The sequence below is a fragment of the Dermochelys coriacea genome, chromosome 3, assembly GCF_009764565.3.
Source record: "Dermochelys coriacea isolate rDerCor1 chromosome 3, rDerCor1.pri.v4, whole genome shotgun sequence".
NCBI classification, from domain to species: domain Eukaryota; kingdom Metazoa; phylum Chordata; order Testudines; family Dermochelyidae; genus Dermochelys; species Dermochelys coriacea.
This window is the reverse complement of record NC_050070.1, coordinates 105,065,060-105,091,063: the sequence shown is the minus strand read 5'-3', so window position 1 is coordinate 105,091,063 and position 26,004 is coordinate 105,065,060. Positions and strand designations below refer to the sequence as shown.

General features: G+C 42.8%; 1 protein-coding gene across 3 annotated transcripts in view; it reads right to left on the bottom strand.

The window, feature by feature from the left end:
• Nucleotides 1–26,004, bottom strand: part of PDE7B (phosphodiesterase 7B) — a 301,162-nt gene that overhangs the window by 72,377 nt on the left and 202,781 nt on the right. The gene's annotated exons all lie outside the window — the stretch shown is intronic.

Here is a 26,004-nt window from a genome sequence, read left to right as displayed (position 1 = left end):
AAAGATAGCACAAGTGAAATTAATGTGACAGTTGGTATGGAGGCTTCAAACTGCGTCAATCGCACTGCATTCACTGCGTCCCCTAACAACCAATGTGCGTGAGAAAGTGTTCCAATACTGTTCTGTGTAAGGGAGGCAGTTAGAGAGAAAAGTGGAGGTATGGAACTGTTTTATGTTGTAGTTCTTCTCAAACTGTCTTTGTAAAATCTGTAGCAGATGTAATGTTTCTCAGTGCTTTAGCATGGAAGGAGGACATGCTTTATCCAGACTCCTGGGAGAAGTCCAAAATCATGGTGTGACATTTAAATTCACTAGCTACTGAGGGATGACATCAAAATCATGCTTTGACTGTCAATAGCTGTTGCATAAGGGTTTAAGAAATAGACAGGAATAATAGAAATCAGTGAGAAGTCTCAACTGATGTTTTCTAGTCTACTTTTCCCTATTCTTGTACTTCAAAATGGAAGGGAAGGGCATTTTAAAATATTTGATTCAAATAATATATCCCTCAACCACGTTACACAGCAAATTTACAAACAACTGCAAAACATACCATAAAAATCCAACGGTATGACATCCCTTTAAACATTACCATTACCTTAATCTTTAAGGGCCAAATCCTGAAGTCCTTGCTCAGATTTCCCACTGAGATAAATGGAATTTTTGACCAATTAGGATTTGGCCCTAAAACTGATAATAAATGTCTGGAGTACCTAAACTATTTAAATCAGCAAATTTTCTACCTTATTCCCATAGACTATCCTTGTAAATGAATCATTAGGATGCAACACCACTGGACTAGCATATATAATGGATGACTGACAGAGAAATGATTGCAGAAGCATTTAAGTGATCGTTACTGGGCTCTAAAGTTAACCCCTTGCCTTAAAAATTAAGATAAAGTTGCACATTTCTTCCTACTATTTCTGTTTGGTGGGCTGTGGAATCAAGAGAACAGTGCATGAATGCATTCTTCACAATAAGAAGGGACAAAAACTTGGATTAAGGAGCAGTCTATGGAAATTTGCAAGATACTAGTACCATAAATCTCTGGAATTCATCCCATTCAATTCTATAACAAGTTTTCAACATAGATAAGGTCCCGTTCTAATTTCTGTGGAGATTGAAGATTTGGTTAAATGTTTTAGAATGTTATCTGACATGAAACTGACCTGACTCAAAGGCTCTGGTTGAAACAATACATAGGAAAAATGATAACCAGATCCTTTCCCATCAGTTTTTAACAGGAATTTATTTTTTTACATTGTACCCAAGAACCAGAGCTCTTTGACTGCTTGTTCCATGCCACCACCCTGTGTATATCCGGACTCTTCCATTCTTAACTCAGGAAAACCATAATATAATAAAAGTGTTTTTTCATTGCAAAACTATGTATAAGCTTCAGTAATTAAACTAAAGCCATAGCAACCAAGCAAATACCAACACCACACAACTACACTTTGTGAAGTAAAAACTAGGAAATTGGTTGTAAGCACAGGAACCGTATAATACTGTGGTCTAATTCGTTGAGTTACGTAGTCTGATGCCAGTATCTGCATATTTACTAACCTGCAGTTTTACTGTAAATCAATAACTATATTTCAGCCTGAGTTATGAGAGACTACAGAATACCAGATGTGTGCAACCAAAAAGTGAAGAGGAATTTCACTTTGTGAAATTTTATGGCCTATGTTACATAGGAGGTCAGACTAGATGATCGTTATGATCCCTTGTATCCTTAAAATATATGAATGAGCTAAAACTGATAGGTGAATTTCAGAAAGTTTGCATGCTTCTCCAAACTCAGCCAAATCATGGCGCTGTGAAATCATTCTCAAGCACAGGACTTGGTGGTAATGGGGGACTTCAAATATCCAGACTTCTGTAGGGAAAATAACACAGCAGGGCACAGATTATCCAACAAATTCTTGGAATGTTTTGGAGACAATTTTTTATTTCAGAAGGTGGAGAAAGCTAGTAGGGGAGAGGCTGTTCTAGATTTGATTTTGACAAATAGGGAGGAGCTGGTTGAGAATTTGAAAGTGGAAGGCAGCTTGGGTGAAAGTGATGATGAAATCATAGAGTTCATGATTCTAAGGAATGGTAGGAGAGAGAACAGCACAGGTAAGATAATGGATTTCAAGAAAGCAGACTTTAGCAAACTCAGGGAGTTAGATTTACTTCTCATGGGATTTTAAGGGGAAAAACAGTTCAAAAAAGTTGGTAGCTTTTCAAGGAGATATTATTAAGGGCACAAGATCAAATAATTCCACTTATAGGAATGATAGGAAGTATGGCAAGAGACCACGCTGGCTTAACCAGGAGATCCTCAATGATCTGAAACTCAAAAAGAGAGCCCTACAAAAACTGGAAACTAGGTCAGATTACAAAGGATGAATATAAACAAACAGCACAATCATGTATGGATAAAATTAGAAAGGCAAAGGCACAAAACAAGATTAAATTAGCTAGAGACATAAAAGGTAACAAGAAAACATTCTACAAATACATTAGAAGCAAGAGGAAGACCAAGGATAGGGTAGGCCCGTTACTCAATGAGGGGGAGGGGGAAACAATAACAGAAAATGTGGAAATGGCAGAAATGCTAAATTACTTTTTTGTTTCAATTTTCACAGAAAAGTTTAGTAGCAATAGGATGTCTAACATAGTGCATGCCAGTGAAAATGAAGTAGATGTTTTCAAGTTGTCAAGGCCTGATGAAATACATCCTAGAATACTCAAGAAGCTGAATGTGGACATATCTGAGCCACTAGCAATTATCTTCAAAAAATCATGGACAACGAGAAAGATTGCAGAGGACTTGAAAAGGGCAAGTATAAGGGCCAATCTATAAAAAAGGGAATAAGGACAATGTAGGGAATTACAGACCAGTCAACTTAATATCAGTATCTGGAAAGATAATGGAGCAAATCATTAAACAATCAATTTGCAAACACCTAGAAAATAATAAGGTGATAAGTAACTGCATGGATTTGTCAAGAACAAATTGTGTCAAACCAACCTAATAGCTTTCTTTCACAGGGTAACAAGCCTTGTGGATGGGGCAGCGGGGGGAGGGAGTTGTAGATGTGGTATATCTTGACTTCAGTAAAGCTTTTGTTATAGCCTGGCATGACCTTCTAACAAACAAACTAGGGAAATGCAACCTAGATGGAGCTACTACAAGGTGGGTGCATAACTGGTTGGAAAATTATTCCCAGAGAGTTATCAGTGATTCACAGTTAAGCTGGAAGGGCATATCAAGTGGGGTCCCATAGGGATGAGTTCTGGGTCTGGTTCTGTTCAATATCTTCATCGATGATTTAGATAACAGCATAGAGAGTACACTTATAAAGTTTGCAGACGATACCAAGCTGGGATGGGTTACAAGTGCTTTGGAGGATAGGATTAAAATTCAAAATGTTCTGGACAACTTGGAGAAATGGTCTGAAGTAAATAGGATAAAATTCAATAAGGACAAATGCAAAGTACTCCACTTAGGAAGGAACAATCACTTACACACATACAAAATGGCAAATGACTGCCTAGGAAGGAGTATTGCGGAGAGGGATCTGGGGGTCACAGTGGATCACAAGCTAAATATGAGTCAACAGTGTTACACTTGCAAAAAAAATGAACATCGTGGGATGTATTAGTAGGAGTGTTGTAAACAAGACACAAGAAATAATTCTTCTGCTCTACTCCACGCTGATAAGGCCTCAACTGGAGTATTGTGTTGAGTTCTGGGCACCACATTTCAGGAAAAATTGGAGAAAGTCCAGAAGAGAGAAACAATAATGATTAAAGATCTAGAAAACATGACCTCTGAGGGAAGATTGAAAAAACTGGGTTTGTTTAGTCTGGAAAAGAGAAAACTGAGTAGGACATTTTTCAAGTACACAAAAGGTTGTTACAAGGAGGAAGCAGAAAAATTGTTGTCCTTAACTTCTGAGGCTAGGACAAGAAGCTATGGGCTTAAATTGCAGCAAGACTGGTTTAGGCTGGAGATTAGAAAAAATGTCCTGTCAGGGTAGTTAAGCACTGGAATAAATTGCCTGATGAAGTGAGCTGTAGCTCACGAAAGCTTATGCTCTAATAAATTTGTTAGTCTCTAAGGTGCCACAAGTACTCCTTTTCTTTTTTCAATATTATGGAATGACAGCAGCGATTTTAAGCCTGTGGACGCTGTAGAAAAGTGTCTTAATAAAAGAGTAGTTTTCTTTCTGACCTGAAAATAGTGAGTTTATTTAATTATTTGAGAATCTATTTAAGTTCCAGACTTAAGAGCCAGGAGCAAAATAACTTAAATGTCACAAGACAGCCCATTCTCACAGGATTCCTGATCCAGCCAGCAGTGGATTAATTCTTTCCCTTCACGGAGACTCAGATTTTGCCTTCCCTTTAGCCTACTCCAGGGCAGGAAATTAAAAACAAAAGCAAAACCATACTTCCACCTATGAAAGCAAGGTTCTGGCACTACATGAACCAAATAAGCAGAACTTCAAATATATATGAAAATTCATTGAAGGGTAACTGATTACAGATCTCTCTAGTTAGCCATTGCAAAGCACATCAACTCAAATCAAAACAAAAATGGAAAAATGTCTGAAACATCAGCCTTGGTCTTTTATTTTTTCTCTCTCTCTCTCTCTCTCTCTCTCTCCCTTTTTCTTGCTGCTGCTGATTGCCCCTTGTTTATCTTTGAAATGAGACTTGTCTGTCACTGGACTGACCCAGAAACTGGAAGTACTAGAAATCTCACATAGAATCGTAGGACTGGAAGGGACCTTGAGAGATCATCTAGTCCAGTCCCCTGCACTCATGGCAGGACTAAGTATTATCTAGACCAAACCTGACAGGTGTTTGTCTAACCTGCTCTTAAAAACCTCCAATGGCAGAGATTCAATAACCTCCCTAGGCAATTTATTCCAGTGCTTAACTACCCTGACAGGACATTTTTTCTAATCTCCAGCCTAAACCAGTCTTGCTGCAATTTAAGCCCATAGCTTCTTGTCCTAGCCTCAGAAGTTAAGGACAACAATTTTTCTGGTAGCTCACGAAAGCTTATGCTCTAATAAATTTGTTAGTCTCTAAGGTGCCACAAGTACTCCTTTTCTTTTTGAGAATACAGACTAACACGGCTGCTACTCTGAAACCCATAATATTGAAGGCAGACTTAAGGCGACCATTCATTTTGATTGAAATTCACTCTCGTAGAGAGGGACCACACAAAGGACAGGCCATGTACCACTTAACACCTACTTAAGAACTCAAGATAGTGTTGAATTAGTTCTTGTGCACAGGCCTTTGTGAAGCCATTCTGCACAGGGGCTAAATTTCAACCCAACAAATGCACAGGGGACTTGGTCAAAACCAGGAGTTGCAAGGAAATGAAAAACTATTAACTTTTTTTTCAAACCTCAAAAACAAAACAAAAAATAACCTTGAGTTCAGTCTGATATATTGTACATTGATCTAATGCTTGGGCTTGTTCTTAATTTTATTTAAACTAGATCAACTAGTTGTAATTTTAATTCTTTATCTCTAAAACTCAGATTTTCCTTTATGAAGTCTAGTTCCAGCAAGCAGCAGATTTCTCTGGAATCCCCAACCATCATCCCTCACTAAAAAGTATACTGTTCAGATATGTGATTTAAAAAAATGAATATATGATTTTTCTAGAAATGGGTTAGAACTAAAACACTATCGCTGAACACTTCTATACTGTGGGAGTGCTTGAAATGCAGACGTGCATTTGGTTCTGGATTTTGCAAATGACCCGCTATCATTAAAATGGGCTAAATCAAATTCCTCGATCTGAACTCACCCGGACTTTTTTGAAACCCTGAACAAAGTTAGTTGCCAAAATAGCACAGTTCTAAAATATCATCACTGTACTACTCTTATCAACTGTTATCACTAGCATCTTTATTTTGTATTAGATTGTGCCTTCAATGATATTGATAGTTTCTGCAAAAAATATTCCTTAAAATGTACCTAAGTGAATTCATGACAGTATTTCAACTCATTAATATTTTTATACTGTGATTGCTCCCTTCTCCCCTGGAATCAAAGATTAGTACAACTGATTAAAGAAAGAGGCAAAGGCTGATCAGTAGGAGTTGTGATGAAGATAGCTTGAAATTGTTATGCCTTTGCTTTTTGTGAATTGCATCTTTATGTTTCTAAGGCTTCTACCTCTCTGTGGAAACAGCAGCCATATTATTCTCAGCATTGCTGCAGCCTGTAGAGATGAATATGCTGTGTTCTCTCCCTCCCAGAGACTTTATTTTTGTTCTTTCTTGTTATTTACCTTCATCTAAAATACGTCATTTGCTCTTTGTGAGTGGAAACATAACAGTGCTGGAAATCTATATGTAGCTACAAGCGCCTAGGATATTCTTCTAAATCTTTGAGGCTAAATGGCAAGAAGTCCAGTTATAGTTGAAAGAAAAGTGCTCTAGCTGTGGATATGCCCTAATGTGTGATTGAAAGGAAAGCTCTTTTATCTCTTGCCAATTGAACGTTCTTTAAATACTTGACTTTGTGACCCAAGAACCTCCCAATGCCAACTGACAAGGGGTAACAGAAGGGTACAGGTAATCAGAAGAATCTGATTTCCACATGTACATCCTGGTTCACCAAAGAATGTCATGTGAGTTCTCAAATGAAAGCTGGTGTGGTGTCATACTGGTTATTGATATCATTATCAGATATGTCCAGATACTATGGTAGGAGTTATGTGTATACACTGAAAATGTGTTCTTAGAGTCTATATCAAGATATTCGCAAAAAGAAAAGGAGTACTTGTGGCACCTTAGAGACTAACAAATTTATTAGAGCATAAGCTTTCGTGAGCAGTGAGCTGTAGCTCACGAAAGCTTATGCTCTAATAAATTTATATCAAGATATAAGTCACCAGCAGAGGTAAAAAAACAGGTTTTTGGTCAGACAAGAGATGTTTATTCATCCCTCTCTCTCTAGTGGGAGGTAAATTACACATTGTAAGCTAATGCAATGGATATCCATTTACATACAAAGTCAAAGCTTAACAAAGAGATGTGAAGTCAACAGGGAAGCAGCACCCAGGAAAAACAAGCCTTGGGTGGTTGTCCTGATTGTGAGCAAGTGCAGTGAACTTTTGGGGGTATATCTGGAAGGCAAAGAAGACAGCACTTATCCTGCACATATCAAGTAAATGGATAGGACAGTGGCATTCATGGAAACAAGATCACAAGCAGCCTTGGTTGAAAATGTTGACTTTAGGTGACATAAAACGTCTTTAGACAGATTAGCCTGTTAGTTTAGTCTCTAAAAAAGCTTGTTATGATTTAGTTTTATATGTAACCATTTGTTTCCAACATCCTTCCTCACTATCACTTGAACCCTGAATCTTTAACAATAAACTTATTCTTGTTTTCACTATAAATATAGTGAAGGACTGTGATATTAAGGAAAGTGCTGGTCTTGAGCTGAATCTTGCAAGCTGGTGTGTACTCTGTTTCTTTGGGGACAGCAGACTTGATAAATCTGTGAATAGCCAGGGACAGGTGCTGGGTATCACAGGGGACCGCTTCAAAAAGAGACTCGGGGACTGGGGCGCACCTATTGTAAACCTGCAAGGCAAAGTAAGGGCAGGTATACCCTAGAGGAGTGTGCTTGAGCGGCTAGAAGGCTGGTGGTGTTAGGGAGCTGACACCCAGCTACACACAAGCAAGACTCCCTCACGCTGGAGGCAGGAGGTAACAAGGTGATCACCACAGCCTCCAGTCTCTCTTCTGCTCATCATCTGCCTTTGTGTACACACACAGAGTTAAAAATGTGGGTGTGCTGGACACCTTGTTACTAAATAAACAGCACAAAACAGCAACGTCTTCTTATTCTTGTGTACAAATGGTAAGTCCCAGTGGAACAACTGCAATAGAAATTGTGGTATGTAGTGAGAGGAATGATAATCAGAAGGACTGTTCCCAGCTATCAGAGTAGCAGCCGTGTTAGTCTGTATTCGCAAAAAGAAAAGGAGTACTTGTGGCACCTTAGAGACTAACAAATTTATTAGAGCATAAGCTTTCGTGAGCTACAGCTCACTTCATCGGATGCATTCAGTGGAAAATACAGTGGGGTGATGCATCTGATGAAGTGAGCTGTAGCTCACAAAAGCTTATGCTCTAATAAATTTGTTAGTCTCTAAGGTGCCACAAGTACTCCTTTTCTTTTTGTTCCCAGCTAATAGCTCAGGATCTTAATCAGATTAATCATCACTGCTCTCCTCCCTCTGCCTTTCAGGCCAGATCGAATGCAGGTTTTCTGTGTGGATGGCAAAGTTCTTCAAAAGAACAATTCATGGATGATTAAAAGCTTTCAGAGCCTACACTCTGCCTCTATTGAAATAGAAGGGAGATGCTGGATAAGTACACCAGATTTGTGATTACAAATAGCATCAGATTTTCTCATTCTCTTGAAACTTTCATTTTTTTGTAATCTTCTTGTCAAAAATTGTTTATTTCACATACATGCATTACTGAACATAACCTTGCTAATCTGCCCCTGCCACCCTCTTCTTTGTGTCAGATAAGAAACACAAGACAATTTTCTTTCCCCATTTCTGTATAAATGGTTCGTGTGACTGATGTGAACTTTTCACTTATGGGATTCCTTATTTGTGTCCAGAATAGCCTATTAGATATAACAAAAACAATTTTCAAAAGGGTAGCCGTGTTAGTCTGTATCAGCAAAAACAACGAGGAGTCCTTGTGTCACCTTAGAGACTAACAAATTTATTTTGGCATAAGTTTTCGTGGGCTAAAACCCACTTAATCAGATCCATGGAGTAGAAAATACAGTAGGTAGGTATAAATACACAGCATATGAAAAGATGGGAGTTGCCTTACTGAGTGGGGGGGTTAGTGCTAAAAAAGGTCAATTCAATTAGGGTGGATGTGGCCCATTTCCAACAGTTGACAAGAAGGGGTGAATATCAACAGAGGGAAAATTATTTTTTGTAGTGACCCAGCTACTCCCAGTCTTTATTCAGGCCTAATTTGATGGTGTCAAGTTTGCAAATTAATTCCAGTTCTGCAGTTTCTCATTGAAATCTGTTTTTTTTTTGTTGAAGAATTGCCACTTTTAAGTCTGTTATTGAGTGTCCAGGGAGATTGAAGTGCTCGCCTACTGGTTTTTGAATGTTACAATTCTTGATGTCTGATTTGTGTCCATGTATTCGTTTGCGTAGAGACTGTCTGGTTTGGCCAATGTACATGGCAGAGGGGCATTGCTGGCACATGATGGCATATATCACATTGGTAGATGGGCAGGTGAATGAGCCCCTGATAGTGTGGCTGATGTGGTTAGGTCCTATGATGGTGTCGCTTGAATAGATATGCGGACAGAGTTGGCAATGCAGTTTGTTGCAGGGATTGGTTCCTGGGTTAGTGTTTCTGTTGTGTGGTGTGTAGTTGCTGCTCTTAAAACTACAATACTCACCTGGGAAAGGGAAGAAACAGATTGACAGAGCCAGAAGTCACCTACTACAGGGCAGGCCTGACAAAGAAAGTAACAGAATACCACTAGCCATCACCTACAGCCCCCAACTAAAACCTCTCCAGCACATCATCAAGGATCTACAACCTATCCTGGAGGACAATCACTCACTCTCATAGACCTTGGGAGACAGGCCAGTCCTCGCTTACAGACATCCCCCAAACCTGAAGCAAATACTCACCAGCAACTACACATCACACAACAGAAACACTAACCCAGGAACCCTCTGCCATGTACATTGGACAAACCGGACAGTCTCTATGCAAATGAATAAATGGACACAAATCAGACATCAAGAATTGCCACAAGAATTGCCTCGTTGTTTTAACAAAAAGACTGAAAACTATGGTGCACACATATATAAACTGACTGATTCTCCCAACCAAAGCAGTGTTCACCACGCTGAGGCTCTGCTTATGTGAAAGGCCACTCTTGCTAGTGAATGAATTTCATACTGCTGAACATATAGTTTGGTACCCAGCATATCTGTTCTTCAGAGAGCTTTTTGTTTGACACATTTCACTGTATAGAGAATCATATAGTAAGGTGTAACAGATTGTGTCTCCCAAATCCAAGTCCACTTCCAGGCTTTATACATTATGTAGGGTCTGATGAGACTTCACAATTTGCACTCGTTACTTCCTTTCTGAAATTGAGAGTTAACTGAATCCCATGCAATCAACAAGAGACGTTATTGATCTGAGCTGTGAATATCATCTTTCTCAGGAACGAAGTGGATTAGAGATGCCGAGAACTGTAGGTCCTACCAGGCTGAAAAGAGGCATGTGAAGAATAGCTGTGAATAAATGGTTGAAAATGTTGTTTTAACGTTTTAGGCATCTGGCTTGTTCAGCGATGGCCTGAATCCGAGCTCCAACAGAGAGAGGAGGTGGCTTTTTTTGGGCAATGCAATGGCAGGGTTGGTTCAAGTTTAGCTCTATCCTGTTCTGGAGCGCCACTGCAATTTTAGGGCTGGGGCTTTAGACTCATCCTCAGCAGGAACCGTCATCTGTACCAAATCATGCTGACTTGTGTTGGTTTTGAGACAATTGACAAATATCCACTAAGGAAGAGAGTCAGACCGTCAAAACCATTAACAAAAATTCAAGAGCCACAGTGCATGTTTGGGTAAAGGTGGGTGCGAGGAGGGAGAGAGAGAAACAGCACAAAAGGAGCACAGCAGGAGTCCCTGTAGAGAGAATGCCCTCAGCCTTCTGCAGGGGAATGCATGCTAGGGTGCAGCATGCACTTCCCCCCCTCCCTTCTTTCACACTGTACCAGCTCAGCTCTCTCACCTGGCTTGCAGCATGGCAGGTATTAACAGTAATCCTAGATGTGTGCAATCTTTGCTCACCGTGCTGGGGCTGGGGCTGCCTGTGCAGAAGGATACAGGGGAGGGGAAGCGCCTTTCAACTTCTCCTCCTTGCAAACTTATGCAGGCCCACGCACTGTCTTGTTGCTAGGTCAACAGAAGTGACAGACTTGAGACATAAATTAACTTATTGTGGTATCTAGCTGCCGAGGCTGGATTTTCACCAAGCACGTTCTTCGCCCTCTTGCCAGTCATTCAGGCCAATTTCTGTTCTCCGTTACACTGGGGTAAAATTTGATCTAATTCCATTGAGTATAGGATAGTTCAGATTCACACCAGGGCAGAATTTGGTCTTCAGACTTTCTGTTTCATAACTTTTCCAGCCAGCACTGATTCTCTGACTGCACACTTGCATTGGAATAGATATCTCTCGGATCCCACACACAATTTATTTTTGTGCACTGTGACAAAATATATAACCTTGAGAGCCTCACAAAGTCTGCATTTCAAAGGCATTTCGTAACTGTTTACCTCTTGGAGTGAACAGTTAGTACTGTATGTGCAAGATCCACTAGAACTGTTGCTCTTCTCAAAGTTCTTAGGAGGTTTCCCCATCAGATTCCCATTTCCTCAGGAAAAAAAAAGTAATATTTTTTACTCACTTAATTAAAAGATGATTGTTACCAGATTTTTTTAAAAAAAGATCTTCCCTTTTCTTTTACTCCTGAAGGACAGTTTACGTTCCTGCTTATTTCAAAGGAATGTTTGCAATTTTGTGGTATTATGCAAACCCCAATTAGCGATCCACAAGGTGTTTTGGAAAACAGTGCCTAATGTGTTACAGACGGTTGGTGGCTGACTTCCAGCAGCCTGAAAAAATGCCTGTCTTGAAAGAAAGTTTGGGAATTAAATCACTTCAATTTTACTGGGAAATGCTGATAGAAATAATTCCTCCAACAGTTAAAAAATCTTTTTAATTCTATTAGATGTTGGGTTATGTTCTCTTACACATACATATGGCAGCTGAGTAGGTCTTGTTTCCTTTAGTCTTTTCTTAAGACTAAATTTTATAGATACTTAATGGTGAGTGAAGTGTTTATTACCAGAAATAGTCTCACTGACTAGAAAACCATTTCAAAATATGTCATTGACTACATTTATTTGGATTTGTACAGAAAACTCATTGGGACAAGGACCATATTTTTGTTCTATTTGTACTGCACTTAGCATAGTCATGATCTTGATCCATGACTGGGTTTCCTAGGTGCTACTAAAATACCAATAAGTGATAAATAATAATAATAATACTATTAAAATGACACTCCTAAAATTCAGCCATACTATTTAGTCTATTCCCTTGCCAACCCTCCCATCTCAAACAATTCACCAATAGGACATGCTTTAATCTAAAAAAAAAGATACTAGTTTCAGTCAGTACTAAAAAGCAACTGCCCTTACTGATATTGAAAATAAAGTAAAATAGAATATTTCAACTATTATATTATGTTGTATTATGACATGGCAGTAGTAGTAGTACATATATTTACTTTGATATTTTATACTCCTAATAAAAGATCCTCCCTCCAAAAAAAAAAATAAAATCCTGCCATCCATTATTTTCACTTTATTGCTAATCACATCATAGCTAACTCTAGTCACTGTCTCCAGCCAGTAGTTAGAGAAATATATTTCATTGCAGAATAAGTTCTTGACTCAAACAAGTGTGTCAGAAAAATGTTTGCTGGAGCGTCAGAGTGTGAACCCTTTTCCTGTTAGGGCACTCCTATTTCCAGTAAAAAAGGGTGACTTTTAGAGGGCTTGGCAAGGTTGACTCAAGCACATAAGGAGATCTCTGCAAAGCCAATTACTGGGTCCTCTGTGGCTGCAGGCATGGCAGTATAATCTGACCCGGAGTCTCAAACTTTCTGAGGATCCTATTCTCTCTTTGATATATTTCAAACCTCCTCAGTCTTTCTTCCTTTTTCCACTAATCTCTAATAGTCCCTCAGCTCCTCACGACACTCCATTAGGCCTTGCTGGCTCATTTCATCTGTCTGACCCACTTCTCTCCCTCTCAATCTTGCTAACAGGAAGTGGAACAGAGTCGGATTTACTGAAGGGTGTTGAAAAGAGAAGAAGACACCACCTTGCTGGCATATGAGTAGAGTGACAAAAAGGTGGAAGGTGACTTTACCTAATCCAATCTGATTTGTGTCAGAGAAAGGATGAAGGGACCAAGGACTACAGGGTGCTTATTTTTTCTGAACCCAGTTCTTCAGTGTGAGCGTAGATTCCGCCTCTTAACTCTGCATTGTTGAACGGTTGATCAATAATCCAGATTTGCTCTTAATTAGTATCTGATTAATTGAATCAGGCATGTGTGTGGACATATGGATAGGAGTTTTGAGGGCAGGAGCCAGTCAGAGTACAGAGATTTGTACTAATCAAGAAGAGTTTAGGAATGAGAGGAGGGAGGATACATTTCTTCACCATAATAATAACAACAACAACTTGGCAGTGTTTTTTTCCAGTTTAGTAATACTCATATTCTGGGTCAAGAATCTTGGAGATCACAGAAACACATTAGCCTCAGAGTTTATGTAGACCTGGATATTGAAACTACCTCAAAACAGGGAACAACCATCAAGTTAAGTATTGTTTCTTCAGCAACATGATTAGGTGTTTTGTGTGTGTGTATTTTTTAGGTAACTAATATTAATATTTTCTGGTAACTTTGTCATTTCATTCCTGGATTTGCTGTAATATTTTCAGAAGGGAATTAAAACTAACACAGAAAATAAAACCACCTTTTTGTTTTGCAGCTATAAAACAGTAATGAAGAAATTCTGGAGGAAGAGTCACTGCTACAGCTGAGCGCCTCCCAACCACAAGGTTGGGTTTATGATTTGTAGGGCCTCATGCTGCCAAATTTGGGTCAGATGGGGAGTTTTTTCCCTTCTGGTTCAATTAGCAGAGTGGGAGATTGGGAAGGTCTGTGGGTTGCTGACTCAGTAAATGACTATGGGGCCCCACACAGTTTCTTGTCTTGGCTGTACTATAGGCTAGTGCTGCTAACTCACCATCATTTTCAATATCTTATAGATCCTTCCAAGCTGCCACTTAACTTCCATTACAAAACAGTCTTTTTAATGTAGGGGAAGATACATATTTGTGCTGCCGGAAAGAGAGGCTGCATTCTACGGTACTGTATTAGTTGTGTCAGCTGAGTGGGACGGGTCATAAGAAACTACTTGGCAAATTCTGATCTCACTTACACCAGCGTACACTGGGAGTCTCTCCACTGAGTTCAGTGACTCTGGATTTACACTATCATAACTGACAGCAGAATCTGGCTGTACGTCTTCCGATTATGCTCCAACCAATTAGAATGCTCTCTAAATCCACACAGTTTTAAATTAGAAATTGACAGATAAGATTTTACCCTCTTTCCTGTCGAATTATAACGCAGTGCGAGAAGCTGCCACTTGAAGCCTAAATAAAGTGTATTTAGGCCTGGGCTCCATTTCAAATTCCTGTTGGCTCTTGGAAAGGTGCCACTGTAGCACAAATCTCTGCTGCCTAAAGCTGGCTGAATTCTGCTGCACAGAGAGAAGGTCTACATCTGCAGAGAAAATAAGAATGTGCCTTTTGATTCCATGTTCCCTGACCTGACTAAGTATAATTATATTACAGATCTATTCAGGAGTGTGAGCCAGGAGCATAGGTCTGCTTTCAATCTGTGCATCTTCCCCCAGCCCAGGAAACCAAACACTGTACCACACAGTGAGATGGCTGTAGCGGACCACCGCTGATCCAATGCACAGATCACCTGTGACACGTCAACTCTGTGAGCTCCAAACATCGTCACAGAGGTTGCTCATGCATAATTCATGCTTCCTTAAAGTGGTTTATTATATCTTGATGGCTGACTCTACAAGCTCATTTCTGATCTGCTGCACATCAGTGTCTAACAGCTTTAAACTCTAGCCAACTACCTCCTTGCGTCAGTCCCTAAATTGCATTGAAAATCTTAGTATTTCTTTCCCCCCTGCTTGTGGAAATTCATCCCAACTGGCACTAGCTAATAAGCAAATGGATAAGGGACAGTTCCCCCCCCCACACTCTGCCCTGTCTTCTTTAACAAACCAGCAAAGAAAGCACACTACACAGGGTTCTTCCCCGCCCTCGCCGTTCCTTGGTATGTTTTCCAGCAATGGAGGCTGCCTGTTGAAAGTAAGGTCTTTTGGCATGAGCTAGTAGATTACACTTTTGGAATCTGCCATTGATGATTTAGGATAATCACAGACTATTGCTTAGCCAGCATGACTTTTTGCCTTTCTCAGCTGGCCATGTCTCCGGTGTGGCACTCTACACTGAATTAACACGAGGGCAGGAAGATGTCATTGGTCTGATTTCTAAATGGAACCTAGTGGAAACCTTTGCTCATAATTTCTCCCTAATTTCTCAGTTTATAGAAACATCTGTAACCAAAGAAAATGATATCTCCCCCCCGATTCCAGTGTAACTTCTGCCTTGGCTGCTTTCCATCCTTCATTATTATCAAACACAAACTCTGCAAAGAAAACAGCTTTTACATTCCATTCTTGTTAAAAACAACCAAAAACAAACCCTGCCTCCTAAAGGCCAGGAACCCCCTTCTTTTGCATACTGATGTCTTCTGCATACCCATCACTCTCCAGTCTCTTGATCTTACTTTTATTTTAGATTCCTGAGGGCAGGGATCTTGGCCCTGATTCTCCTCACTCATTAGTTTTACATTGGCCTAACTTGGTGGTTAACAATCTTTTCCATACAGTGACCCAAGTGCAGGAAAAAAAAAACAAAAAAAACCTTTGAGACTGCCTCCGTCCATCTAGCCATAAAGAAAAGACGGCCACTGCAACCCTGAGATTGAGAACCTACGGGGTGCTAGAACAATTTGTATAGTGTGGGGTGCTGAAAGCCATTTAACCAAACTGTAAACCCTGAATATAATGGAAACCCCATTGCAAGCTGGGGCGTGGGCTGGACCCTGAGCACTCCTATTTCCAGTACCTATGAGAAACTGTGCTGTAATTCGACTGGCTTTAGTAGAATTCCTCCTGATTTTTATTGGATTCAAGCCCAGCATGTTAATGAGATTTGCCAGCAAAGTCCTGTACACACCTATGACACTACATAAATAATAGTGATTAAAAATCCTTCCCTTTGTCATTTCAGTCTTGTTTACTTTCCCTGGCTCCTCTTCTCTCTTCTGTTTGGGTAACTTGCTGTTGGCCATCTTTAACTAATTCGGAAGCTGTCTTTCCATTGTTGTTATAATTTCTCATGGATTCGTTTTGATTTCTCCTCTACACATTTTTTTTTTGGTAAACCCATCTGTCTGGCATTCATATTTTCTTGTACTTCTGTCTTTTTACTTTCTTACTGCTTCCTATTAGTTGATCTCTGTTCCTTCCACTTCTGCCTCTGTGTGTGGCTCATACGCTCCTCTGTGTTTTTCATCCTTATTGGACCCAGACTAAGTAAAACAGCTTCAGGCACATACAAAGGATTTTTTCCTCTCTGCTTACCCAGAAGAGGCTGAGGGCTTTGTTCTGAAAAACTGTTTCCATGGGAAGTCTGACATGGTTTTTCAGCAGTTGTATTAAGGTAGAGGAGATTGTAACACATTCAAAGAGCTCGGAAACTGCTCCCACTAGCTCTGCCAGAGGAAAACTCCCTTTTGGGTCACCTGAGAGGAGGTGGAGGGGGGGCTGTTGCCTATAGGCAATTGGTTCCCAAACTGGGGGGCACACTCCCCTGGGGAGGCGCGAAGAAATTCCAAGGGGGCTGTGAGGCTGGGGAGGCTAGCCCCCCAGCCCTTCCCATCCTGTCCACCCTCCCCCACAGGCACGTCTCCCTGCGGGGAGCACAGCTTGCACCTGCCCACCTCCCAGGCTTCCCAATAAGCCAGTCCTGCAGCTCTGAGTGTCCTGGTAAGGGGGCGGGGAGTGGTGGAAGGGTGGCTTGGATAAGGGGCAGGAGGTCCCGGGGGGCAGTCAGGACAGGGAGCAGGGGTGGTTGGATAGGCATGGGAGTCCCAGGGGGCCTGTCAGGGGGTGGGGGCATTGGATAGGGCAGGGAGGTCCCCGGAGGTGGCGGTCAGGGGACAAGGAGCAGGAGGGGTTGGATAGGGGATGGGGTCCAGAGAGAGGATGGTCAGGGGACAAGGAGCAGGGGTGGGGGGTTGGATAGGGGATGGGGTTCCAGGGGGAAGGTTGGGGAGGGGGGTACAGGGAGGGGGCGGTCAGGGGACAAGGATCGGGGGGGTTGGATGATGATAAAGGAGAGGCGGGGGGCATGAGGGTTTCTTGAAAATTAAAAAGGGGGCGTGATGCCAAAAAGTTTGGGAACCACCGCTATAGGCCACGAGGATGCTGGCTTAAGCATTGGCTCCAATAATGATGCACACTCATGTCCAGCTACTTAAATCCACTCTAGTGTCATAACATCAGTTGGCAGATCCAACAGGGTTCATACCAGAGCTCCCAGGAAAGCCAAGGAATTTAATTTCTTTCCCACAGAGTGTCCTATGAATTCTTTCAGGCACTGAAATTGGGTAAATTGGGTACAGAGCCTATTGGGCAAACAAAAGTATCATGCAGGGTGTGTTTTATGTTCCAAAACATAAAGCTGTTTATTTTCTTGTTATATTAATTAGCCTATTTATCAACACTGATCATAGCCTGTACAGAAGTCCACTGCAAGACTTACCTATCAATAGGCTGCCACTTACCATTGGTAATAGTTGCTACTATTACTGTTATTAATTATTTGTATTACTGTAGCTCCTAGGAGACCTAATCATGGGCAAGAACCCCATTGTGCTAGGCAGTGTAGAAACAGAGAACAAAAAAGAGATCCTTGTCCCAAGGAGTTTATAATTTAAGGGCTTGTCTTCACTACCAGCTAAATCAGTGCTGCAGTGATGGATGCAGCGGGCATCGATTTAGTGTGTCTGATGAAGATATGGATAAGTCGATGGGAGAGCGCTCTCCTGTCAGTTTCAGTACTCCATCTCCCCAAGAGGCAGAAGGTAATTCAACGGGAGAATGTCTCCCATCAACATAGCATGGTGTAGACACCACTGTAAATTGATCTAAGCTACGTCAACTTAAGTTACATATCTTATGTAACTGAACTAGCGTAACTAAGATTGACTTACCTTGTTAGTCGAGACCAGCCCTCAGAATAAGACAAGAGACAACAGATGGGTACAGACACAGAGGTGAAGGAGTACAATGAAACAATATTGGTTAGCTTAATGAGCAGTTGTCTCAACACGTCAGCTGCCGAACCATTGCCAAATGTTTTAAGGCATTACAGGAAAGGAGAGTTTTAAGGACAATGAAGTAGCTTTGCAGATGTTTATGAGGCGCTCCTCCCAAACATGAGGGGCAGCATAGGAAAAAGCACAATGGTGCTTGTTTGAAAATTTAACAAGCAGATGATTGAGGCTGGCATCATAGGCCGAATGGAGGCATGAATTGACACTTTGATAATGAATGAGAGATGATAGGCAGGTTGAACATAGGTTGTGAAGGGCCTTGAAAGAGAAGACAAGTAGCTTATGTGTTTCATGCTATAGAGAAGGGGGAGCCTGTGGAGGGATACAAAGAGAGGGGTGATGTGATCAAAGTGGCAGGCTAGGAAAATGATCTTTGCAGGAGAATTCTGAGCAGGCCAAGGGTGGATGTGTCAATTCAGACAGAAGGATGTTGCAGTAATTGAGCTGATGAAAGCCTGGATGAGTGTTTTTGCTGCATGGATGGATAGGAAAGGCCATATCTTAAAAATGTTCTGCAGAAAAAATCTGCGAGACTGAGACATAACCTGGATGTGAGGACCTGGAGAGAAGTCTGAGTTAAAGATGGCACCCAGGTTATGACCTGAGTAACAGGCAGATGGTGGTGTCCACAGTGATCGAGAAAGGAGGCAATGGGAAGGTTTTTTTGTGGGAGGGGAAGCAGATTAGGAGCTCGGTTTTAGCCATGTTGAGCTTGAATTGATGGCTAGACACTGATGAGATGATGTCACAGAGAGTGGGGCTAGGATGGAGTTGGAGGAGAAGACCTTCAGACAGTGTTTGCATGATCAGTGAGTTTAGAGATGAAAGGGAGACAGCAGATAGGGCAGTAGTTGGAGAGGTCAAGGGAGGGCTTTTTAAGATGGGAGAGACTAAAACATGCTTGCACTGCTAGGGGAAGAGTCAGAGAAGAGTGAGAGGCTAAGGAGATGAGAAAGGGAGGGAATGAGAGTGGGGGAGAGGGAGAACAAGTGATCGGCTGGAATGGGGTCACTAAAGAAAGTCGAGGGGGAGAGGAGGGCAACAAATGAAAAATGTCTGTACCTGTGACCAGAAAGGAGGAGGAGGAGAGAGTTGCAGGAGGTGAAGGGATGGTAAGCCAAGGGGAGAGGGAAGATCACATTGTATTTAATTAGTTTTCTCCTGGACGAAATTGGTGAGTTCTTGTGCAAAGAGAGAAGTGGAGGCAGGAGGAGAGGAAGATTTGAGGAGTGAGTCAAAAGTGGGAAAAAATCAGCTGGGACTGCAGGTGTGGGATTCGATTAAGTTGAAGAATGACAGTTGTCTAGCTCAGAAGATGACAGAACTGAAAGAGGGCAGAATGAATTTTTAATGGAGAAAGTCATGGGATTTCCAGAGATGCTTCACAGTGTGAGAGCAGGAACAGAGGAAGTGGATGTTATCGGTGAGTCAGGGCTGTGGGTTGTCAGGACAGACCTTGCTGTGGGAGGGAGGGGAAAAAGAGTCAAGGGTGGAGGAGAGTGAAGCATAGAGAGAATCAAAAACCATATCAATGGAGGAAGGGGAAAAGAGGGCAGGGAGGAGTGGGCTAAGAGCAGATGAGAAGTCATCAATGCTGATATCTGGAAGTCATGGAAAGGCTAAGCGACAGGGCATGAGGAGTGTGGAGGCTGATGGGTGATGCTGAAAGAGACCAGGTGATGGTCAGACAGGGATAACACAGCAACAGGGATAAGAGAGAGAGCCGTGCATGGTGAAGATTAAGTCAAGTGTATGGCACTTTTGGTGAATGGGAGAGTTGGACTTCTATTCTTAGAGAGAGTTTAGGGGAGTGTATAAAGTCTAATTACTAGTCATAACTTTACTCTCCACTCAGTTGATTATTTCAAATAATTTAAAAAAATCATGCTTCATAACTATGCACATTTTATCAGAAGATATCAAAGCAGTTCACAAGGATGGATAAGTATTTTAATTTCCATTTTATGATCAGAAACCTGACACTGAAGGATTAAGACTCACCCAATTCAGCAAGGTACTTAAGCACATGCCTGACTTTAAGAACATGAGTAGCCAGACTGAAATCAATTAGGGTATGTCTACACTATGAAATTAGGTAGAATTTATAGAAGTTGGTTTTGTAGAAAGTGTTTTTATACAGTTGATTGTGTGTGTCCTCACACAAATGCTCTAAGCGCATGTAGTCAGCGGAGTGTGTCCACAGTACTGAGGCAACCATCGACTTCCGGAGTGTTGCACTGTAGGTAGCTATCCCACAGTTCCCACAGTCTCCACCGCCCATTTGAATTCTGGGTAGAAATCCCAGTGCCTGATGGGGCTAAAACATTGTTGTGGATGGTTGAGGGTACATATTGTCAGGCCCCCTTTCCCTCGCTCCCTCCGTGAAAGCAAGGGCAGACAATTGTTTTGCGCCTTTTTTCTTGAGTTACCTGTACAGACACCATACCATGGCAAGCATGGAGCCCGCTCAGCTAACTGTCACCATAGGTCTCCTGGGTGCTGGCAGACGCGGTACTGCATTGCTACACAGCAGCAGTTTATTGCCTTTTGGCAGCAGACAGTGCAGTATGACTGTTAGCCGTCGTGGACGTAGTCCTGGGTTCTCTTTTAACCGACCTCGATGAGGTCGGGGGCGCCTGGGAAAACATGGGAGTGACTCAGCCAGGTCATTTCCCTTTTAAGTTTCGTCTCATGGCGATTGAGTCTTACCAGCAGTGCACTGTCTTTTAATCAGCAGCCAGCAGAAGATGATGGCCAGCAGTCATACTGCACTGTCTTCTGCCGAGCACCCAGGAGATGACAATGGCTAGCGGTCGTACTGCTGTATTCATTTTCTCCTCCCTCCCATCGTGAAATCAGCGGTGTGGTAAACCCAGTTTTGAGTTCTATCCTTGAGGGGGCCATTCAGTTTCTCGCAAAGCCACCCCCTTTGTTAATTTTAATTCCCTGGAAGCCAACCCTGGAAGCCATGTCGTCAGTCGCCCTCCCTCCGTCAGGGCAACGGCAGACAATCGTTCCGCACCTTTTTTCTGTGCAGACGCCATACCACGGCAAGCATGGAGCCTGCTCAGATCACTTTGGCAATTAGGAGCACATTAAACATCACACGCATTTTCCAGAAGCATATGCAGCACCAGAACTTGGCAAAGCGAAACTGGGCAAGTAGGCGACATCAGTGCGGTGACGAGAGTGATGAGGACATGGAAACAGACTTCTCTCAAAGCACGGGCCTTGGCAATGTGGGCATCATGGTGCTAATGGGGCAGGCTCATGTGGTGGAATGCCGATTCTGGGCTTGGGAAACAAGCACAGACTGGTGGGACTGCACAGTGTTGCAGGTCTGGGACGATTCCCAGTGGCTGCAAAACTTTCGCATGTGTAAGGGCACTTTCATGGAACTTTGTGACTTGCTTTTCCCTGCCCTGAGGCGCAAGAATACCAAGATGAGAGCAGTCCTCACAGTTGAGAAGCTAGTGGCAATCGCCCTGTGGAAGCTTGCAACGCCAGACAGCTACCGGTCAGTCGGGAATCAATTTGGAGTAGGCAAATCTACTGCAGGGGCTGCTGTGATGCAAGTAGCCAATGCAATCCAAGCTCTGCTGATATCAAGGGTAGTGACCCTGGGAAATGTGCAAGTCATAGTGGATGGCTTTGCTGCAATGGGATTCCCTAACTGTGGTGGGGCCATAGACGGAATGCATATCCCTATCTTGGCGCCAGAGCACCAAGCCAGAGAGTACTTTTCAATAGTGCTGCAAGCACTGGTGAATCACAAGGGACATTTCACCAACATCAATGTGGGATGGCCGGGAAAGGTACATGACGCTCGCATTTTCAGGAACTCTGGTCTGTTTCAAAAGCTGCAGGAAGGGACTTTCTTCCCAGACCAGAAAATAACCTTTGGGGATGTTGAAATGGCTATAGTTATCCTTGGGGACCCAGCCTACCCCTTAATGCCATGGCTCATGAAGCCATACATAGGCAGCCTGGAGAGTAGTCAGGAGCTGTTCAACTACAGGCTGAGCAAGTGCAGAATGGTGGTAGGTTTCAGAGTAGCAGCTATGTTAGTCTGTATTCGCAAAAGAGAAAAGGAGTACTTGTGGCACCTTAGAGACTAACAAATTTATTTGAGCATAAGCTTTTGTGAGCTACAGCTCACTTCATCGGATGCATTCAATTCCCACTACAGTTAGGGAATCCCATTGCAGCAAAGCCATCCACTATGACCTGCACATTTCCCAGGGTCACTGCCCTTGATATCAGCAGAGCTTGGATTGCATTGGCTACTTGCATCCACCGAATGCATCCGATGAAGTGAGCTGTAGCTCACGAAAGCTTATGCTCAAATAAATTTGTTAGTCTCTAAGGTGCCACAAGTACTCCTTTTCTCTTTTGAGAATGGTGGTAGAATGTGCATTTGGATGTTTAAAAGCACGCTGGCACATTTTACTGACTCGGTTAGACCTCAGCGAAACCAATATTCCCACTGTTATTACTGCTTGCTGTGCACTCCACAATATCTGTGAGAGTAAGGGGGAGATATTTATGACGGGGTGGGAGGTTAAGGCAAATCGTCTGGCTGCTGGTTACGCACAGCCAAACACCAGGGCAGTTAGAAGAGCACAGGAGGGCATGGTGCGCATCAGAGAAGCTTTGAAAACAAATTTCATGACTGCCCAGGCTACGGTGTGAAAGTTCTGTTTGTTTCTCCTTGTTGAAACCCCCCGCCCCTTGGTTCACTCTACTTCCCTGTAAGATAACCACCCTCCCTTCCTCCCTTCGATCACCGCTTGCAGAGGCAATAAAGTCATTGTTGCTTCACATTCATGCATTCTTTATTAATTCATCACACAAATAGGGGGATAACTACCAAGGTAGCCCAGGAGGGGTAGTGGAGGAGAGAAGCACCGGGAGTGGTGGTGGAGGAGGGAAGGACAAGGCCACACAGCACTTTAAAAGTTTAAAACTTTAAAACTTATTGAATGCCAGCCTTCTGTTGCTTGGGCAATCCTCTGGGGTGGAGTGGCTGGGTGGCCGGAGGCCTCCCCACCACATTCTTGGGCGTCTGGGTAAGGAGGCTATGGAACTTGGGGAGGAGGGCGGTTGGTTACACAGGGGCTGTAGCAGAGGTCTGTGCTCCTGCTGCCTTTCCTGCAGTTCAACCATACACTGGAGCATATTAGTTTGTTCCTCCAGCAGCCTTAGCATTGAATCCTGCCTCCTCTCATCACGCTGCTGCCACCTTTCAGCTTCAGCCCTCTCTTCGGCCCGCCACCTCTCCTCCTGGTCATTTTGTGCTTTCCTGCACTCTGACATTGTCTGCCTCCACACATTCATCTGTGCTCTGTTTGTGTGGGAGGACAGCATGAGCTCAGAGAACATTTCATCGCAAGTGTGTTTTTTTCGCCTTCTAATCTTCGCTAGCCTCTGGGAAGGAGAAGATCCTGTGATCCTTGAAACACATGCAGCTGGTGGAGAAAAAAAAAAAGGGACAGTGGTATTTTATAGAACAATGGGTACACTCTTTCACGGTAAACCCTGCTGTTAACATTACATACATAGCGCATGTGCTTTCGTTCCAAAGTCGCATTTTGCCTCCCCCCCACCACATGGCTAGCCCCTCCCCCGATCCCCTCCCCCGTGGCTAAAAGCGGGGAACATTTCTGTTCAGCCACAGGCAAACAGTCCATCAGGAACGGGCACCTCCGAATGTCCCCTTAAGAAAATCACCCTATTTCAACCAGGTAACCATGAATGATATCACTCTCCTGAGGACAACACAGAGATAAAGAACGCATGTTGTTTGAACGCCAGCAAACATACACTGCAATGCTTTGTTCTACAATGATTCCCGAGTACATGCTACTGGCCTGGAGTGGTAAAAAGTGTCCTACCATGGTAGATGGAATAAGGCTGCCCTCCCCAGAAACCTTTTGTAAAAGGCTTTGGGAGTACATCCAAGAGATCCGCGAATGCCAGGGCAAATTAATCATTAAACATGCTTGCTTTTAAACCATGTATAGTATTTTAAAAGGTACACTCACCAGAGGTCTCTTCTCTGCCTGGCAGGTCCGGGAGGCAGCCTTGGGTGGGTTCGGGGGGTACTGGCTCCAGATCCAGGTTGAGAAACAGTTCCTGGCTGTCGGGAAAACCGGTTTCTCCGCTTGCTTGCTGTGAGCTATCTACAACCTCATCATTATCATCATCATCTTCCTCGTCCCCAAAACCTGCTTCCGTGTTGCCTCCATCTCCATTTAAGGAGTCAAACAACATGGCTGGGGTAGTGCTGAACCCCCTAAAATGGCACGCAGCTCATCATAGAAGTGGCATGTTTTGGAGCTCTGAGCTGGAGCGGCCGTTCGCTTCTCTGGTTTTCTGTTAGGCTTGCCTCAGCTCCTTAAGTTTCACGTGGCACTGCTTCGGGTCCCTCTGTCCTTCATTCCCTGGGAGATTTTGACAAATGTTTTGGCATTTCGAAAACTGGAACGGAGTTCTGATAGCACGGATTCCTCTCCCCATACAGCGATCAGATCCCGTACCTCCTGTTCGGTCCATGCTGGAGCTCTTTTGTGATTCTGGGACTCCATCATGGTCACCTCTGCTGATGAGCTCTGCATGGTCACCTGCAGCTTGCCACATGGCCAAACAGGAAATTGAAATTCAAAAGTTCGCGTGCCTTTTCCTGTCTACCTGGCCAGTGCATCTGAGTTGAGAGTGCTGTCCAGAGCGGTCACAATGGAGCACTCTGGGATAGCTCCCGGAGGCCAATACCGTCTAATTGTGTCCCCAGTACCCCAAATTCGACCCAGCAAGGCTGATTTCAGTGCTAATCCCCTTGTCGAGGGTGGAGTAAGGAAATCAATTTTAAGAGCCCTTTAAGTCGAAAAAAAGGGCTTTGTCGTGTGGACAGGTGCAGGGTTAAATCGATTTAACACTGCTAAATTCGACCTCAACTCCTTGTGTAGACCAGGGCTTAGAGACTCATCTGCTATTGACCGTGCTAAATCAGGGTCTAAATGAATTGCCCAAGGTCAGGACACTGTTCTATGATACAGCTTAATAGAGAACCTTGATCTCAAACCTCCCAATATCATGCTTTAACCAGAGAACTATCCTCCTTATTACAAATAAGTATTAGGAGAAAAATTAAATGACAAAAATCCCTAGCAGAAGGTGGGATTTAGATAATCTAAAGGATCACACCTTCTACAAGCAACTTCAGACTTTCTTCTGTTCCACCCTTATTCATGGAATGCTTTCTCGGAACTAATCTGTAAAGTCTCTCTGTCAAATCCCTTCTTAAGATTCACATCTACCACGAACCTAGAGTAAACTGACCTTGGATAGGCTGACAGCCAACAGGGATTGCTGGTATCATTGATATTCCTGTTTATCTATTTAAAAAAAAAATCTCTACTTGAACCCTGCTAATTGTAAACACTTGTCTATGTGACTGCATGCTCCTGTCACTGATCCCCCCCTTCCTGTTTTCAACACCCCGCCCCCAAGATTTTTTCTCTCATTGGTTGTATCTTGTCTTTAATTAGTAAACGCTTCAAGGCAGAGACTCTCTCCAGTTTTGTGTTTGAAAACAGCCACCCTGATCTTGTCTGAGACCTTTAGGTGCTACTGTAGTACACACAATTACCACACCCGGATTTTCCACATGTTATTTTGATTGCTTATTGAAAGCACACCCACCCTATGATTCCCCTCCCCTCCTGGGACAACAACACACAAGCAAAATTTCTCCACTCTCCATGCTGATAGGATTAAAGGCAGACCAGTGAGGGCTCGCCACCAGAGACTAGAACAAACCTTT